Source organism: Balaenoptera ricei, chromosome 6, assembly GCF_028023285.1.
Source record: "Balaenoptera ricei isolate mBalRic1 chromosome 6, mBalRic1.hap2, whole genome shotgun sequence".
Taxonomy (NCBI): Eukaryota; Metazoa; Chordata; class Mammalia; order Artiodactyla; family Balaenopteridae; genus Balaenoptera; species Balaenoptera ricei.
This window is the reverse complement of record NC_082644.1, coordinates 108,154,355-108,174,850: the sequence shown is the minus strand read 5'-3', so window position 1 is coordinate 108,174,850 and position 20,496 is coordinate 108,154,355. Positions and strand designations below refer to the sequence as shown.

Sequence of the window (20,496 nt, the reverse complement as noted above, 5' to 3'; positions counted from 1 at the left end):
GAATAAAATGATTCTCCTATGAAAACATTTTGTATATGGTAGCTCTGTTATTTGAGGAACCTCTATACTGTTTTCCATAACAGCTGCCACATTTTGTATTCCCACCAACAGTGTATGAGTTCCCTTTTCTCCACATCCTCACAAACACTTGTCTTTTACTTTTCTGGTAATAGCATCATGACAGGTGAGAGGTGATATCTCATTTTGGGTTTGATTTGCATTTCCTTGATTATTACTTACCATATGATCTGACAGACCTACTTCTGGGTATTTATCCAAAATGATTGAAATCAGGATCTTGAAGAAATATTAGCACTCCTGTGTTTATTGCAGAACTATTCACCATAGCCAGGGTGTGGAAACAGTCTAAATGTCCATTGACAAATAGATGAATCAAAAAAATATGGTATATACATACAAAGGAATACTATTCAACCTTTAAAAAGAAGGAAATTCTACAACATGTAGCAGTATGGTTGAACCTTGAGGGCATTACACTAAGTGAAATAAGCCAGTCATAGACAAATACTACGTGAGTCCACTTATATGAGGTATCTAGAATAGTCAAATTCATAGAACCAAGGAGTGGAATGGTGGTCACCAGGGATTGGAAGGAAGGGGAAATGGGGGTTGTTAATCAATGGGCATAAAATTTCAGTTAAGAATGGTAACCAAGTTCAAGAGATCTACTGTACAATATTGTGCCTATGAGCAACAATATTGTACACTTAAAAATTTGTTAAAAGGGTACATTTCATATTAAATGTTCCTACCAAAAAAATTAAATTAAAACAAAACACTTATATTAAAGTGTAAAACATTATAAACATTGTGAAATGACAGCAATTGATGTCAGGCAGAGGCAGAATGGATTGGTAGTTAAAAGGAAGTCCTAGATTCAAATCCTGACTTTAAAGACAGTGGTGTGGTCTCAGGAAAATTATTTAATTATTCCATATCTTGTCTTCCTCATCTATAATATGGGGATAATACCTTCCTAACCAGGGTGGTATTAAGGATTAAAACATGTAACATACTGAGCAGCACACAGCAACACTCAAGAAATGGTTTATGTTATTTGAAGAAACATTGCATAATGTCCAGAATGGAGGAGGAACTGGGCTAGCTGTATTCTGTAATTGCCAGGTGATACCTGAAGTATTGTGTCCAGTTGAGGGAACCATACTTTAGGAGACTTATACAAGGAATGTGTTCAAAGCGGGTGGTGGCACATAGAACCAGGAGGATGGGTGGCTGTTAAGTACAATCAAATAAATTTGAAAGTGTTAAGAGTGTTTTCTCTTGAGAAGAGAAGCCAGAAGACAACATCAAATTAGCTAAAGGGAAAATACAAGAAAGCTGTTTTGGTTTTCGACTCTATAACACAAAGTTTCACTTGGGGGTGAACATACAGGTCTGGATAGCATATCTCAGGAGATACTTTCTATGATCAGAAGAGCATGAGTTTCCTGGGGCAGGAGGGGCGGGGGCAGGGGGGGTCCCTTACCCGCTGCTGTGTGCTCAAGCCACATGGTCAAGGTCTTTGTGAAGGGCACTCCTTCCTAAGGTCAGAGTTTGCTTAATTAAAGACCTCTAAGACCCTCTCGAATGTTAGGATTACATGGTGGGCAGGGTGGCAGCATCCCCAGTGCCTTCCTGAAGGCCTTCATGTGCTGGGTGACTGTACCTAGAGATGGGTAAGGTTGTCAGTGACCTGCTGCTCCAAAGATAGAAGGTAATTTGTGTTCCCATTTAGTTTAATGCATCTGTCTTTTCTCCCAGGGCATCAGCCAAGTGCCTACATATTGGACCCATCCGTCTTTCCTAAACTACAGAATTGGGGGGTTGCGTTCGGCTAACGAACCTTTTCAGAAAAACATACTTCCCCAAATTAGGTTCTAATTGCACTGGGAAGCAGCAATTGCCTGGAACCTGCTAATATTTCAGGAAGTTGCATCCACCTGAGCGACCTTGAGAGCTCTGTGGAGCCCCGTGGAGGGCTGGACTGATAGTATTCTGGACTAACCCCCACCCCACCGACCTACCCTGTCTTTCCACCGTCAGCCTCCCTCTGGCTCACCAAAACTGGATACTGATGAAATCTTAATAGCAAAGGATCTTACAGTTAAGTGAGATTAGAGTTATGGAACCACAACACTTGGATTCTCAAGACCAGAATAGACCTATGTAGCCCCACCCCCATTTAATCAGTTAATCCACTTGGCAATATCCCCGGGCAGTAGCCTTGAACTCCTCCTTAAACATCTCCCACATTGGGCAACTTGCCACCATCAGATATCCCATTCTATTTTTGTACAGCCTTGAGAGCTAGAAACATCTTATGGAGGTCAACCCAGTATGAATTACATAGTTCCTCTGGGGAATAATACTAACGAGGATGATCATAGCAGTGTACATTACTGAACACTTACTACCAATTAAACACTCTAGTAAGTACATTTTCTGGTTTAATCCTGATAATTTAGGATGCTTTAGGATTCATGGTATGCATCCTATTCTGTGGATTAAGAAACTGAGGCCAGGAAGGTTCTTGTGTATTTGCCCAGGGATCAGAAGTGAGTTTCAAACCCAGATTTAAAAAAAACAAACAAAAAAAAAACCCCAGATTCATAAGACTGAAAAAGCTCTTCTCTTAACCTCTTCCCTATACTCCAAATACAGGTCTGTGCGTTCTCTCCATAGTGGGGCACCTCTTTAGAGTACCTCCCTCCATCCCCAACCAAAAAGAGAACTCATCTTAGATCTGCGCTTTATCTCAAACCTGTTCCCAGTTTTGGCTCCAGTCAGCCTGAGTATTACTGCCCCAGAGCAGAGGTTTTCAAACCATGCTCACGAAAGCTTTGCACTTTGGATAAAGGGACCCTGGGGGCTACTGTGGGGTGTGAGAGGGGCTGGCATGGTAGGGCCCTGGGACCTTATCTTCAGCCAGAGTTCTTTTGCATCTTATGTACTGGACTTCTGTATAAGATCTCAGTTGGAGAAAAGATTCCATGGCTCATAAACATTTGAAAACTACCGCACTGGACTAGGGTATAGACATCAAATCTAAATGTTAAGGGGGCATCTTAGGCCAGTCTCATATGTTGTAATACCATCCCCTCGTCAAATCCAACTCTGAAAGCATACATGACCAATGTTTGTTGAATAAAGGAAGGATATACATGTCAGGCAGTAAAGCTTCCTAAGTATTTCTTTACCTGATCTGTTCTTTCTCAGATGTTCCACTCCTTTGCTACTACCATCTCTGTCGCCGTGTCTCTCTGTCTCTCTCTCATTCCTTGAAACACAAATACGCTCACTCACAAGCATATCCATATTCTCAAGTCTGTGTCTTCTCTCCTTCCCTGCATCTGCACCTTTGTTTCTTCCCCACTCCCACCCCACCTAGACTCTCACCCTTTGGAGCTTGATGTCTGTATTGATCACACCTTTTTAGTATTTTTGATGCTCTGACATTTTGAGGCCTTGCTGACTCTGAAAGGGCTGCCTCTAATTCCCAGAGATAGTAAAGTACTTGCCTGTAAGTGCATTTTTCATATACAACAATCCAGCCCAGACCCCACCTCCTTTATTTGGCTCTTACATTCTGGGCCACTATTTTCCTGCCCTAATCACCCAAAGGACAGGTACCCAGGTACCAGGTAGCTAGGGACAGCTCCTATGCCGTAGAGCCCACTGAAATTATGCAAACTAGACAATCCTGAACCTGCTTACCCTGCCTCCCCCGTTCCCACCCATGGAAACCACAGTCAAGGCTCTTGTCCATGTTTGCCCCACCCGCTTCTGCCCCCTGACTGAACCTGATGCTTCCCCTGTAGCCCCTTCCTCTTGGAATTTGTGTGTATGACAGCCTTTCTTTTCAGTGGCACTCAGCTCTTGCTCTGTTAGTTTGCCATAGCTGAATAATAATCAAACCTATATTTTAAAGCATCTTTTTCTCAGATTTTAGCCCTCTTGCTCTCTGCTTCTCTGATCTGCATCTTCGACAATTATTACCCTCAACACAACCAGATCTGCTTCCCCAGGAGTCTTCCTTCTAGGAGAGTCTGAGAAGGGCAGCTACATGTGGTTTCTGAATAGCTAATGCTTTCTTCCAACAAACACATACACATACACACCCGGATATATCCTAGCCCTGCCCTTAGTGACCGTCCCAGTGCTTAACTCTTGCTCCAGCCCTGGGCCCTTCATGTCCCTCCCAGGTCTGTGGCCAGCAGGCCTTCTCGAATTTCACCCTCCTCTTTTCTCCTTACACAGAGCTTTACACACGCTCTTTTTGGCCTGAGCTGCTTCAGCCATTCTAAGAAATAATCCCAAGGCTACTGCTTCTGCTGCATGTCCTGCATCTTCACTCCTCGTGTGACTGCACTCACTCACAGCTTCCTGGTAGCTGCCCAGTCCTGTACCAGGCTGGGTACTCCTTGAGGGTGGTGCCAGCACAGCACCTGGCTTGCAGTGAGCTCACGTCAAATATTTCATGAAGGAATGAATGAAAGAATGAATGAATTTGACTTGTGCTCTCTCAGCCTTTTTTTCCTCCCTTTCTTCCCAGGAGCCATCTCATGCGCACACACACACACACACACACACACACACACACACACAAACACATACTCTTTTACCTTAAAATGGTGCTTCTGTTTACCTATGGGCAAATACACACTGAATAGCTCAAAGGAAGCCATTCAGTTTCTTTTATAATAAGTTGTAGGCGGTATGTCTTGAACTGAGTGGTAAAGGCAGAATTTAATTTTTTTTAACCTAGGAAAAAGATCAGACATGTGGATTTGGATTCAGGCAAAGGGAAGAGAAAGAGGCAGAGAAAAAGAAGAGGAAGCAATGAGTGAAAAAATAGAAGGAGGGAAGGAAGAGTGGAGAGAAAGAAGGGAGGAAGGAGGAAGAGAAAAATCAGTTGACCAATGGCTCCTGTCCGGACTGATTCCTTGGTTGGTGTACTCCAGGAGGGTGGGCTATGGGGCCTCATTCCCTCAAACCTTAACTTATTTCCCTATCAATACTATCTCTGTATAATCAAGTTATTCTTGGGACCCTGTCAGCATGTAGCGATAAGGCTTGTCTAATGGCCACCAATTGTACTTGGATGCAAATTACTGGAAAGACCCAAAAAGGCGGAAGGTGCTGATCTAACACCTTTGGGAGCCATTGGGATGGGAACCCTCCTCTGTGCTATGGCCCCACCCCCTGCCTTGTTCCCCAGATTCAGGACAGGTGCAGGTCTGGGGGACCTATTGCCTTCCACTTCTTTCTCCTCATCTAAAGAAATAAGACAGATAGGTACAAACTCGGGATTAAAATAATTAGTGTGACCTGTCTAAGCTCCGGGAAGCAGATGGCATTGGAACAACTGGCAAGCTTTGGATGTGCCCGACTGGGCAGTGAGGGAGCTGGTCCATTCAGGAGAATCATAAGACATTCCGGGCGCTTCTCCCCACCTCTGCTGCTCATGCCTCCGAGACACCTCCCCAGGGCCTGTGCCCTGTTCCCTGATGAGCCACTGGTAATTGCTACCTCTGTAGAGACGTGGAGAAATTGCTACCTCTGTAGAGATGCGGAGGAATTGCTCCCTCTGTAGAGATGCCCTGTCCCCTGATGAGCCATGGGTAATTGCTACCTCTGTAGGGACGTGGAGGGCTCCAGTTCAGGGCGTAAGGAGATCTGGGGCTCTCAGTCTGTCTGCCTCCTTGAATGGTGCCGCCACTCCCTGTCTCCTTCTGACCCTTGTCTGTCTCCTCCTTCCCTTGTTCCCTGCTCTGTTTTGTTGTAATTTTAGCCACGGGGGAGGGAACAATGAAGTCCGATATGGTGATATCACTGGAGTAAATGGTTTACTGTTAATGTGGCAGCAAATGGCCAACTCCCTGACTTGTGATGTTTTAACTCTCTTAGGGAAGGGAGTGGCACTGGCCTCTTCTCCAGGCCCAAAGGCCAGGGAAGATTTTTCATCTGGATCATTAACTCTGAGGCATGATTTTAGCAACCACACCGTTCTGTGGAGTGTGTGCAGTGTGGGAAAATCGTGACGCCCCAGCACTTGCTGGCAGAGCCCAGGGCTGAGCATCAGGAACCTTGGTTCCTGTCCGCATCCACGGCTCACTAGCTACACAGGGTCCCTGAGTTAACTTCCTGAGCCTCAGTTTTCTCATCTGTCACATGAAGATAGCAGCCTGTTCCTTGGCTGCTTTGAATGGTGATGGTGAGAATACCATAAGATGGTGTGAATGTCTTTGGAAGCTATTTCAATATTAGTTATCATGATGGCCACTTTTTATTCGTTTGTTTTGATGACTGCAGATTGCAGATTTTTTCCTTCCCAATATCAACTGCACAACACAGTTCCACCTCTAGCTCTCCCTGGATCAAATCTTCCTTTCAGAAAAGTTTCTGATATCAGTCATTTTTATGTAATATCATTCTGTCTCCTTACCCCAGTTTCTCCAGGCCAAACCATTCTCCGCCACGCCAGGAGAGCGATCTTTCTGAAATACATGCCTGATCCTGCTCACACACCCCCCACCCCCAGTAGCTCCAACTGCCCATGAGTTGACTTCAAACAGTCAGGCAAAATTTAACCATCACCGACTGTACGTTCCAGGCACTGTTCCAGGGAGGGAACGATAGGAGTAAACGAGACAAGAAAGGTCTCTGCCTTCCTGAGTTTTATGTTCAAGAAGGGGAGACAAAATAAACAGGAAGATAACAAAGAAGATCATAAGAAGATCATTTCAGATAGTGATAAGTTACATGAAGATAGTAAAACCAGGGGATAAGATGAGAGTGATAGGAGCATGGGCAACATTGGATATTTGCACTCCAACCCAAGTGATGGAAGGAAGCACCTGTGTGTACTGCTGGGGAGAGGTTAACAGGACAAGAAACAGCGATTACAGAGGCCGGACGATGAGATGGGCTTGGCGGGGCTGCAGAAGGGAATGGGGGTTGGTATGGTGAGCAAGGGAAGAATGGCGGGAGGTATAATGATTGGGAAAGGCAGGACCCTGTAGACTATTACAAGATTCTCAGCTGTCTCCTAAGGGCAAGGGGAAGCCTTTGCAGGTTATAAAGCAGAGCAGTGACACGATCAGATTTACCTTTTGTAAAGATCACCCTGGCTGCACTGTGGAGAATGGAATTTTTGTGGATGAAATTCCAAAATTGGCTTTCACAGCCCTTTACCAGTTGGGTCCAACTTACACTTCCAGCCACATGTTCTATTACGGTCACACATGCCTGTGCTCTTGGTAAGCTCGACTACCTACTGTTTCCTACATACCATGTTCTTTCGCCCTTTTAATTTTGCTATTGCCATCCTTTCTTCTGGTGATGCCCTCCCTGCTGTCCCCAGTGGTCTCACATCTGTGATCATCTATTCTGCATGCTTAGATGTGGGCCAGAACCAGATCATTCTCAAGGGTCTGGAACAGATCAGGGAGATAATCGAGAAATAGATATTTAGTGCTCACCCACTATGAGCCTGGCAGTGTTCTGGGCTCCTAGGATTCAGGGGGAATGAGACAGACATAGCCCTTCCCTCCCGGAGCTTATAATCTGAAGGATGAGGGAGGGTAAAGATGAAATATGAAACACTTTAGGGAGCCTGTGCCTTGAAAGATAACCCAGCGCTATACGTGGTCATCATGGAGGCACAGAATCATAGATTTGTGGACGTGTGGAATCTCAAGCTTATAGAATCAAATCATACAAGGAGAAAAAAAATCCCAGAATTAGAAATGAATATTTATCAAGTCTCTGGAAGATGGGGTGGCTGTATAAGCTCAGAAGTGATAGAAGAAACCACAAAGGAAAAGGCGTAAAGCAAACTGGAAAAATACCCGCAGCAAATATGACAAAGGATTACTATCTTTATTATGTGAAGAGCGCATGCAAATCAATTAAATTCACTAAGACCCCAGCAGACACGTGAGCAGAGGGCACAAAGAGACAATTCTCCAAAGAGGAAATACACACAACTGGTGAACAAACACAAGAAAAACATGTTCGTTCTCTCGAATAATCAAAGGTACGCTTATTAAAACCATGAGATAACATTTTTCGCCTACTGAATTAACAAAGTTTAAACAAAGAAAGAAGAGGATGGCCAGTGCTTTGGAGAATGTGGTGATAGAGTCTCTCATGCATTGCTGGTAGCTGTGTAAACTAGGGCAACTGTTTTGGAAAACAATTTGGCAACGTGCATGAAGAGTCTCAAATTATGATTTAATTTTAGTAATTTAATTTCCGAGGTTTTTTTTTCTAAAGAAAGATTCCAAAAATAGAGAAAAGTTCTATGCATGAAGATATTTTTCCCCCTGAAACATTATTTATAGTAGCCGAAGGAGGGGCGGGGGGAAAGGACCAAATAGCAAACTAGAAGGGTACAGATATCCGTATAAGGAAACATTCTGTGGCCCTTTAAAAAGATGTTTATAAGATGCTTATTCTCTGTGCTAAAGTTAAGTGAGAAAGGAGGATGGAAAAAGGAATTACATATTCAGTATGATTGTACTCATAGGGAGACAATCATAGACAGATTGACTTAAAAGTTTCCCACATTGTTAGATAGATAAGAGCATCCCTAGGGATGTTGGTCTGGGGACAGGGTTGTGGACTGGGTCACCTAGCTTGCATCCTCTAAGGTTGGAGACTTGGTAAAAGAAATGGGAGCAGTCTCAGGCTTCCTTGGGAGAACTTGATTTAGTGCCCCAACTTCTGAGTGAGCTTCCAAACTGTATGATTTTAATTAACCCAGCTAGGTTCCATTTCACAAATGAGGAAGCAGATTCAGAATGGTTTATCACTTGCTCAAAGTTGCACAGATTTGTGATAGGCCTGGTACTGGAATTCAGGCCATCTGAATTCAAACCAGTGTAGCTGACTACCTCGATATACATCTGCATTAGTGCATAAGCATTTTCGTTTACTTGGTGTGTGTATGAGCTTCATCCATATGCATTGTGGGTGTACACACCTTGTATGTATATTCAGTGGACAGGTAACCAACCACCGTGGTTGCCTGGATTGTTCCAGTTCTATATCTAAAAGTCAGGAGCAATTGTTGATCTCCCTAAATGTTTGTGTGTTTCACCCTGTTTTGTGCGCACATGCTTCTTGATGTATCCTATGCATCTCTTGGTAAGTCTGGGTTGGTTTTTCTGCTGCAAACAGGCTGCCCCTTTGGCTCCAGCCACTCAGTTGGCTTCACAGCATCTCTAGCCCTGGGCCAGACTCTCTTGTCCTGTTCGAGGGAGGAGGGGCTCGTGGGAAGCCCCCCGGGTTTGGATCCCACGGGCCAGTGTTCTGTTGCAGGCAGCCACCATGGCACCATCCAGCCGGCTTCTTGGAAGCCGATAAACGTCCCTCCTCGCTGATCTCCCTGCATCGCTCAGCCCAGGAGTAGATCTGTTTTTGCTTTCATCAGACAGAAATGTGCTTGCCTCTTGCCTCTCGTGGCTTAATGAGCTCTAATGCGGGTGGAGGCTGTCCTTGGACGGCTTCCCGCAGCTGCCCTCTGCTGGCCGGCAGCCGCATTGGCGGCTGCACCTGGGGAACCAGAAGCTGTGGTTTCCGCCTGAGGCTGAGGGGTCAAGAGGTTTGTGTTTCCCAGAGAGACCCTGAGATGGAGAGGCAGTTATGACAAAAGATCTTATGACTAGTCCTGGCACACGGAGCAGCCCTAATCTCTCCCTCCTAGAATAAATATGTACGAAAATGCTTCCCTGTGTCCATGAGGAAGGTGAGGTTATTAAAATCGACCTGTTTTTGAAAGCACAGTTATAACCTTTATGAACTTGAGCAAGCAGCTGCCCTTCTCTGAGCCTTGACTTTCTCATGTCATCTGTAAAATGGGCACCACCATGGCATTTTCGCTAGGTTCTTGAGAGCCTTAATTAAGAATGTCTGCAAACCCTTGCCTGCCACACAAGGAATACTGATAAATAGTATTATTATTAATAATGATGCTATTATTGCAATTGCAGCTAGCAGTGGGACAGTTCTGTCTTTTCTGCAGTGATAGGAGAAGGCTGAGCTGATCAAATGCTTTTCGAATTGGCTCTTGACACACTGCTAAGATTTGACAAACATTTTTTTTTAATTATTACCATGTGCTAGGTTTTGTCCAAGAGATGAGAGGGCTATAGAAATAAATAACTCACTGGACTGAAGGCAGAGTAACTGCACTAAATCTGAAATAAAGTGCAGAATTCTTCAAGTGTGTTTTTAAAATAATTATGATAATAACACAATCTTATATTTGTCTAGCATTTTTCAGTTTTCACAGTCCTTTTCCAGGCTCCTCAGAGAGATAATGGATGTGAGCGCTGTAGAAAATAGACAGCTTTCTGCAAAATTAAGGTGATTTGTATTGAGGAGTAAAGTTTGTCTGTATCCTTCATTGACTAAACAAATCGTGCTCCTGTTAGATTGATAAAGACAATCACAGAATCATAAGGTCATGGACCCTCAGAGCTAGGAGAGACTTTAGTTGTTGCTCTCTCTATCCATTGCTATCTACAGCTGTCAGGCAGGAATCTGTACTTTGTTTGAATGATTCTGAGGATGGGGCACTCACTTCCTCCCCAAGTAGAGGTTGATCTGTCAGTAAATAAGCAGAAACATGGAGTATTCTGCCTCTCTTTTCCTCTTACCACCTGAATCTAGACCACCAATTATGCTCATGTTCCCTCTAAATGTCCCTCAGCATCTTCACAACTGCCCCTGCACAAATATCACTTCCATTGCAATCATAGTAGTTTTCTAATTGGACTGTCAATTTAAACTTCCCTCTTTGCCCTAACCCATTCTCCTCATTGCGTTGCCACATGCAAATCTAATCTTGAAGTCCCTGTTTAAACCCTTTGCCTCTCCCCTGCCTGGAGAAGCCCAGCCTCCTTAGCAAGGCCTATGAAAGCCTTACAAGCCCAGCCTCTGGCCTTCTCCTGGAGCAGGAGTTGGCAAACTATGGCCTGCAGGCCAAATGCAGCCCACATCCAGTGTGTACCATGAACAAGGAATGGCGTTTACATTTTTAGAGGTAAACTGAGGCACAGTTAGCCTTCTCTTGAGGAGGTTACTTGAAGAGTTGAGGACATTGTCTCTTGGGCTACAAAGCTTAAATACTTACCATCTGACCCTTTACTGAAAACGTTAGGTCAGCTCCTGACACGCCCACACACTTGACTTTCCAGCCACTGAGGGTAACTTGCCAGACTCCATGCATAACATGCTTTGACACACCTCTGTGCCCTTCCCTCTGTCTATAAGGCCCTCCCCTGCTTGTCTCTCTGATACACTCGTATTAACCTTTCAATGTTGATGCTGCTGGTAAGAGCTAATGGGCTTGGCTGCTTACTCTGTGTCAAGCACCACTGTAAGCACTTTACATGTATTAACTCACTTAAGCCACACAACAAGCCTGCGAGGGAGCCACTATTATTATTCCCATTTTACAGAGGAGGAAACTGACATCCCAGAGATCGATTCACTTGCCCAAGTTTCAGAGCTGTGAAGGAGCTGAGCTGATTGAAGACTCAGCTCCGGATGTTCTCTGGCAAGCCTTCTCAGAACTCCTAGAGGCAATTTGCTGTTCCCTTTCCTCAGATAACTTCGTGCCTACCTGGATTATAGCATATTCCCTGGAAGGTTGCCACTACCTGTGTCCGTGGCTTCCTTCTTCCCACATGGGAGGGAACCCACTAGGGGCCATGGGTCATGTATTTTGTATTTCTGATCTTGTCCCCTGTGATGTCACCAGATTGGCTCACTATTGGTGCTGGAAACACTGTTCAAGTGAATCAAATGGCAGGGTTTCCCACAGGCAAGCCCAATGGACTATTTTAGGAGTGCATTGATAGTGTGGGCCCACTAACCTCCTGCTTCAGAAGAGGGGTTGTTGACTTAAGAGGTGACAGACGAGTCAGGACCCCAGAACTTGAAACTCTTACTTGAAGGCTTGATTGACCTAGGGGTGGAGATGCTACAGATTCTTCCAGGATTAGGCTCCCTGAAGAAGATGGAGGTTTAAGCCAGGAAGGACAGGTGCATCTTATAACTTCTATAAAAGTGACAAAAGAATAATGCCTCCAGGTAGGGGTCTTGTAAGCCTCCTCTATGGTAAAGAGCACTATAAAGTTCGAAACGCCATTGAATTATAGGGAAGAGTGTATTACTTATGCTCAGGTTTAGGATTGAAGGCCAAGTCAAAGGGAGGTGGATATGGAAGCTCTGTTAGAAATTCCTCATCTCTGGCTTATTATCCGGGAATCTTGAAAGGCTCCCTTGTCCTTACTTCTTGGGGTCCCAAGATGAGAGTATGGAAGATATTTAGTCCACGTTCAAGAACCACCATTGATTAAGGGATGAGCAGGACTTAATGATCACCCAGTTCAATCCAATGGGCAGAAATGCTTAGGCAAGAAGAGACTAATTCACTAGAGGACACTGGGGCATCTTGCAAGCTTGGGTGAGGGGTGTATTTGGATCACAAGGACACCAGGAATCAGGGGCTACACACAGCCACATTGCCTCTCTCCTTGTGTCTCTCATTTCTGTAGGTCACTTCCGTTCTCTTCTGGCTTCCTCTCTGAGGCACAGAACATGACCACTTCCTGTGGTTCTCATTACTCATGTTCCATGACTCCCACCAGAGATGAGAGACTAGTGTGAAAGTCCCAGGGAAACCTCTGACTGACCCGGCTTATTTGCTGGGCTTACCTCCGGGTCAGTTAGCTATGGCTTGGGACTAGGGCTGAACAACAAGGCGTGGCCAGCAGGGTCCTGTCTCTGTGTATTAAGGACATTCCCAGAGTTGGGGAAGAGGAGGCTGTGAGCTGGGTGGCTGCTTCAGTTGTTATCCGCTGCAGAAGATGAGAATAGGGGTCCAGCAAGACTGTTACAGACTCTCCACCCAGAAATTTCATTTTTTTCACAGAACCTGAGACTAAGGAGTACTGTTTAGAGTCTTGGATCCTTCCTTTAGGGAGAAAAGTTACGGAAGACCTCCTACATGCTAGCTGTTTTATGTTTAATCCTCAAAGCAACTGTATGAAGAGGTTATTTTTACTCCCATCATACACATGAGGAAACAGAGGCTCAGCAGTTTTAATGATCTATCTGAGGATGCTTGGCTGGTAAAGGTCCAGCCTGGGAGGGGCATCTGGATCTTGTGGTATCCTAAGCCCTTGCCCCTTTCTTTACACAACTTTATACCTTACACCAGCTGGAACGTGATTTTACCCTTTTGTTCTTTGGTTTCTTCTTCTCAAAAGGTGATCCTTTCCAATTTAAAAATTCATCTTTTCTATTTAATTTTCACACTTTTTTTTCTGTTTTTCCCATTCTCAACAGACATCTGTGTCTCTGATTCTCTGCTAACTGACACATTCCCCTGTAATCACAGAGGAAAGACACTATTGCCCTGTGAATTTCTGGGCGGTAAAGTAGTGGCCTCATTAATCTCTCAGTCCAGGTTTATGGGGGAGGGAAAGTGTATGGGGCTAAAGTAGACAGAATCCAGGATCTAGAGACTAGGCTCTAAGTTTAGCTTCCAGGCTAACTTGTGTGAACTTCAGTATGATACTTCCTCTCTAGAGCCTCAGTTTCCTCATCTGTAAAAAGAGATACCACATGTATTACATAGACCCAGGGAATATGTGGTTGGGCTACTAAGGAAGCTTTTTAAAACCAATTCACGTAGGTGGACTTTCAGTTTTACAAGCTTCCTCTATCCCCGTTCCTCCAAGTCTTTGGTTTTCTCATCTGTAAAATGTTGGGAGTTGGACAAAACCTCTAGTTTCTATGCCCATGAAAATGCACACCCAACCCTTGTGTCTCCCCACCTCACGCTGTGTCTCACCCCTACAGGGATTCCTGAGCTGGTCCCCTGCCCCTCCCCTGCCTCCCTCTCCCCATCATCCCAGTGACTCACTCACCCCCCAGAGATCCAGAGATAACTTCCAGCAGCAGGCTCTCTCCTCTCAGCTCTTAAGGTGGCCACACACTGGGCTGGATAAGCTGCTTACCAGCACGTGAAGGGATGGCATTTAGAGTGCCACATCTTTTTTTACCTTTGTTTTAAAGGGAAGCTGATTTGGGAATATGTTTGGAAGATGCCCCTCCAGTTTGGTGCTTGGGGCTTTGTGAAGGTGGGAACACAGAGAGAGAAGTTCTTCCGTGTCTCCTTTGGTGCCTCCTAATGGTTCAAAGATCAGTGGTGTTTTTCTCATCTCCCAAGCCCCTCAGGAAACATTTGGCTCCACCTGGAGCTGGCTGTGTCTGTGGTGACAAGGCTGTAAAGCTCTGGACATGGAATTAGAAAGTCTGATTGGTTTTGTGACCTTGGGGAAGTCATTTCACTTCTCAGTTTTTGGTTTCCTCATCCGTAAAGTATTAACATCATAACTGCAGTTAATAAGACACACAGTAAAAACAATCAGAGCCAATATTTACGGAGTGCTTGCTACATACTAGGCACTAAGATTTTTCATGCACCATCTCCTTTAATCTTCATAATAGCCCTTGGATTGAAATACTATCATTATTACTGTTTTTCATATAAGAGAAGTAAATAAAGCTCAAAGAAGTCCAATAACTTACGTAGTCTAGAAAATGGCATAACATAGAATTCAAACTCAGTTCTATGTGACTCCAGAGCCTGTGCACTTAACTATTATACTACACTACTGGACTAGACCACGTAGATGGTGTTCCAGTTATCCGCTTCTGTGTGACGTGCCAACCCAAAACTTAGTAACGTAAAACAACAGCCATTATATTATGCTTGTAGATTCTGTGGATAAGGAAGTTGGTGGCACAGTGAAGATGCCTTGTCTCTGCTTCACAATGTCTGGTGCCTCATCTGGGAAGATTCAAAAAGTCTGGAGCCTTTTTGTTTAGCACCTGGGCTGGGATGACTCGAAGGTGGGCTCATTCTGAAACTGTTGACCAGAGTGCCTACATTTAACTCTCCATGTAGATTGGGCTTCCTCACAGCATGGTGGCCTCCAGGTATTTGAACTTCTTACATGTTGGCTCAGGGGCTCCAAGAATGAATGAAGCTGTGTGGCTCTTTATGATCTAGTCTCAGAAGTCACATGGCAACACTTCTTTCTACTCTCTTGGTTAAAGTAGTCAAAAGCGTACTCACATTCAAGGGGTCAGGACATAGATCCACCTCTCAATAGATGGAGTTTTAAAGATTTTTTTCAGCTATGTTATAAAACCACCATCAATTGGGCCAGCTGTGAGCTGCGCTGGGGCATCAGACTAGGTTGATGAGGAGACTGAAGAAGCTGACAGGATCAGGGCCAAAGGGCACTCATTAGTTATATGATTGGCCTAAAAATGAGCTTTCCAAGAGTCTAAAGTATAAAGGTCAATATGGTGGAGAAAGTCCAGTCTTGATCTGAGTCAGGGCTGTTATTCAAGACACCCAAATCTACCGTATCCTGTAATGCTGCAGAGTTCTCCAGGCAGTGGTGATGGGTGACGCTGATCAGGGAGCAGATTATGACCATATAATCTAGTTTCCTGATGATAGATCATGGTTGAGAACATGGGCTTTGAAATCAGACAGACATGGGTTCAAATGCAAGCTTGACTGTTTCCTAGCTTTGTGAACCTGAGCAAATAACTTGACCTTTCCAAGTTTCAGTTCACTCTTATGTGAAACAGGGTAATAAAAAATAGTACCTCTCTCATAGGGCTCTTGTGAGAATTAAATTTAAGAAGTGCTTAACATGGCACCTGGAACATAGTAAGCACTTAACGAATGTTAGTTATAATTATTCATTCATTCAACCCCTTATGAAACAAATATTTATTGAGTGCTTACTATGTGGCAACCACTGTCCTAAGTATTTATTATTATTGTTATTATTATTGTTGCTGTTGTTGTCTGCAGACGTCATCTATTTGCTGTTTATTTAGGGGAAAGGTTGAGCCAATAGGAAAGTAGGTGAAGCAGGCTGGGGTCCAGGGCACCAATACCAACAGCCAGTTGTACAGATTGGGTAACCCAGGGGAGTAAAGAAAACCTGAAGTTCCATTTGGGCACTTAGATACTCAAGGGTCTCCCCGAGTATGTCAGTAAGACCATTTCCCAATTCTAGGGCAGATGTACTTTACCTGATGGACTTGGGTAAGGTGGTGTCAGTTTCTGAGACTGCATGCCTACATGGCTGGGGTACAGGGGGAGAAACAGGGACCACATTCTCCTTCTCAGAGTCGTGAACCTCAAAAGAGACGAAGGGTGAGACTGTGCGTTGCAAACAGGGAAGGTTTGACAACACTAAGGATGTTGAGGACAGTGCCCCTCTGTAGCTGGCCGTGCTGTTTGCAGTTTTCACCATTTTTTAACGCGTTGCATAGGAAAAGAACAGGCTCTGAAGTCGGGCTCTGCTTCTTATCAGCTGTGATGACTTTCACAAATTTTTCTTTTCTTTGAACCTCAGTCTTCCCATCTGTTAAATGTGAATAATAACAGCAATAACCATCTTAATTGGTGTGAATATTAAATTAAATCCCCATGTAAAGATTTTGACATAGAGTAAGCCTGTGTTTTTCAGTGTCCATTAGATTCCTGCATTAGAATCCCCCAAAGTACCTGTTTAAAGTACAGACCCTAGATCTCCTTCAATTAGAGTCTCTTCACCCCTTGTTTTGCTCCATATTTCCCCCAAACTTTTACCACCTGATATACAGTATACTTACTAATTTCCGTACTGTTTTCTCCATTTCCTTTCCAGTGAACTCCATAAGGGCAGGGACTTTTTGCTGCTACGCCTCCAGCTCCTGGAACAGTGCTTGGTGAGTAGAAATAAAAGAACACAATGAATGAATGAATGAATGGGAATCTCTGGAGGTGAGTCCTCGGATTAGCCTTTTCTAAAGTCACCCCAGGGGATTCTTACACACACCCAAGTTTGAGAACCACCATAGAAGGTACCTAATCAACATTGGTTGTTTTATCCCCTTCCTTCCTCTCTAAGTGTCTTAAATTTGTTTAACTTGCTTAAAGAATCAAATTACTAAGAAGAGATAACAAAGTGAGTAGCTCTAGGATGGACAGGGTTATCTGATTAACCTATGAGCCTCCATCCTCTGTTGCAGAGATATGAAAGCTTTGAGGGGAGAGGCTGTGACTTGGGGGGTTGTGGTGAGAGAAAGATAGGAGTCCCTTAGGCGCTGACCCTTTGCAGCTGGGTGCCTGAGAATGTGAAGATTCTGGGAGTTCTGGAGAAAGCAGTCTGCCTACCTTCTGCTCAGTTTGCCCCAGGGCCTTGCTCGCTTGACTCCCATTGCAGTAGACTTGGGAAGTAGCCTAACTCTTGACCAAATGGGGCATGGCCTCAACACCAGCAAGATGGACCAAGGTTCAGAACTGGACCCTGCTTCCCGGGCTGAGCTGGCTCTGGCTTGTGATGATAGATCTAGCTGCCAGTCCTGGGAGAGAACCCAGGAAGGCAGGCTGACCGGAATCCAAAGGCCATGGGAATGGATGGAGGCTTGAGGTCTCACAGGGCACACAAGGGACTGAGGAAGATGGGGAAGTGAGCTGGCATCATGGCATACCTGCTACCCTGCTGTTCATAATTACATCTCCTCTGGTTTTGAAGGTTTTGGCAGTTACTGGCTGTGTGATGTTGGGTCAGTGGCTTCCCTCTCTGAGCCTTGGTTGCATCATCCATAAACTGGGGGTGGTAATAACAGCATCTCCTGGGGGTGGTCATGAGGATTTAATGAAGATCAGAGAACTCCATCAGGAGTAGAGTAGGCCCTAGACATTTTTCTTCTTTCTTTTTTAACTTCTTAAATTACAAGTCATTTAAGGGAAAACAAAGGAGACCCTCAGATTAAGGAGGGTGGCTGCTACTGGAAGCAGAACATGCAATTCGGGGGACAGGAGCCAAGGGGAGGGATGTGCACACTGGGGGAAATGTTGGAGCCACTTGATTTAAGAGGCCGGAGCTAATCAACCCCTCTGGGCTCATCACGGGCCTTGCAATCAGGGCTCCACCTGCCCACCTGCTGCTCTGCCCTTGGGGAAGCTGCCAGAGTCAATCATGGCACATTGTTCTCCCACATCTCCTCCTTGGAGGAGCACTCTGAGCTTAGCCAGGAGAGCGAGGGAGGACACAGAACCCCAGGGCTTTAGATCTGGACTGCCTCGTGCAGCACCTTTAGCTCTCTCATGAGGTTTAGGAGGTGATGTGACTTGGTCATGGTTACAGAGAAAGGCAGATCTGGAGAAGAGAGGGGTTTTATATTCATTCCCATGGACATCTGTTCACTCATTCATTGCCTGTTATGGGTGCTGGACCTCATATGCTACACGAGGCCACATTGCATTCCTAATCCTACATTCTTTCCAGTGCTTTCTTCTCTAAAGACTGAAGGTATTCACTCCAGTGGTAACTTTACTCAGACTTGGATGGAGGCCATGGACAAATTTCTGCCCACCCCTCCTCTCCCCTCGTCTCAGTCCTAGATTCTCAAGGCCTAGAAATCGCTAAGGAGACCAGGAAATCGTGGATCCAGTTGGAGTCAGTGGAATTTAGTTTATTTGAATTGACTTGAACTGAATGAAATGGAATTACTAAACTAAATGGAGATAATTGAATTGAAATATAACAAATTGGATTGAATTGAGGTTAATTGAAATGAAATCAATCAAGAATGTATTGAATCATGGTGCTGGAAGAGGTTTGGACATCACCTCCCTGACCCTCTTCATTGTCTAGTGAGGGAATTGAAGCTCAGGAAAGGGGAGGGTGGAGTGTGATGGAGGGTCAGTGACTTTGACCAGGTCACGAAGGTGGCAGAACCAGGCTTCAAAACCAGGTTATCTGACTCCCAGGCCAGCACCTATCCCACTAGGACACATTCCCAGGATTGGTGGGGCCTGAGGCTGTGTTTCTGGAAAGCAGACAAGGAGTCAATAGAAATCAGGGAGTGAAGAGGACTTTGGGAAATAATTAGGCATCCAGTTTTAATAACCTTCTAGACCTTCTAATGAATAACCAAGCTTGTCCTCTCTCCTCTGAGGTTGGCTTTCTGTGGCACTTCCTATCTGGACTATGGTGGTTAATAAAGAACCTGAGACTCTGAGCCTAGTGACAGAAAGTATGGCAGGAAAGTTTTTGGGGGATGATTCTCTATGAAATTGCATTTACTTTGAGGAATAAAGGTATTATACTTATAGCTGGTTACCTTCCTTGAATTCCCAATCATAGAACATTGTGCTTGAAAGCCTGCTCTTAGTACCATTCCTTGTTTAATGTTAAAAAAAAAAAATTATATTAAAATATACACGTGCTAAGTGGAGGAGACAGCATATTTAATATCCACATGTTAGTGTAATAACCTTATCCTATCAACTATCTAACCCAAGAATGAAGACTTGTGTGGAGGGTGAAAAGAAATATGGTTTGAAAGAGGAAAGTTGGATCAGTGGCCAGTGCTTTTGTTAAAAACTAGTATAAATTGCTCTACCTGGGAATTTAAATCTGAAAGTCTCTATAATAAGGAGGCATTATTCTTATGAGGAAAGTGTTATGTAATAATATTAGTTTGTATTCCCAAGGAAAAGGCAAATGGCAGCCCATTGACCTCTCATGCCCTTATCCCCCTGCAAATAATCACAAATGATAATCAACAGAACATATAAAGTTTCATGAATAATCTTCACAACAACTTGGGGAGGTAGGGCAGGCACCCTTGGCCTCATTTAACAGAGGAGGAACCAAGCCCAGAGATCTTCAATAACTCACCTTAGGTCACACAGTACATCAAAGGCAGAGGAAGGGCCAGGTCCCAAATCTTGGTCCCCCAAATCCAGAGCTCTTGCAGACATAGTGCACACTGGTGATTTTACAACTGAAATCCATTTTCATATAGTTGTTCCTTGGTTGTGTGGGATAAGGGTGGCAGGAGTCCTGTGGTGGGGACCTCAGAAAGCCAAGGGTGGCTCCAGTCCATTTCACAGACTCAAGCCACCATAGGGCAGCCTCTAGAGTGTGTAATCGTCCTAATGAGCCGTGGCGCTTGTCAAGGTACGTGGTCTGGACGCTTGTTGCTGTGATATGGAGATAATTGGACCTGCCACCGGAACAGCAAACTGGCCGACAGGCTCTTAGCAAACTTGCAGGGTGGGCAGAATGACGCGCGAAGGGATGCTGCCAGCTGCCTGGCTCTGGTTTCTCTGATGTTTATTATCACAGTCATCTCATCACCAAGGTCTAAAAGCAGCAGGAAGGGCGCTATAGGAGGAGATGGGTGGGGCATTGGAGGTAGATTTCTGGCACCAGGGTGGATCCTCCCTCCACCCCCTCAAAGGTTTCAGATGAAAGTGAACTGAATTTGGGAAGATCCACAAAGGAGAATCACAGTCATCTACCTTAGACCCACACATCTCCAATCCAGGGAACTCTAGGGCCCATTCTCAGGGCTTGGCCAGACCCT

The 20,496-nt window shown here is 44.7% G+C and overlaps 1 protein-coding gene across 3 annotated transcripts in view; it reads left to right on the top strand.

Moving 5' to 3' along the window:
- BRINP1 (BMP/retinoic acid inducible neural specific 1) overlaps positions 1 to 20,496 on the top strand; it is a 513,527-nt gene that overhangs the window by 142,843 nt on the left and 350,188 nt on the right. For all 3 annotated transcript variants that reach the window (XM_059926552.1, XM_059926553.1, XM_059926554.1), the window contains one exon: positions 16,782 to 16,842. The gene's annotated coding sequence lies outside the window, so the exon portion shown is untranslated. The remainder of the gene's footprint in view (positions 1 to 16,781; positions 16,843 to 20,496) is intronic.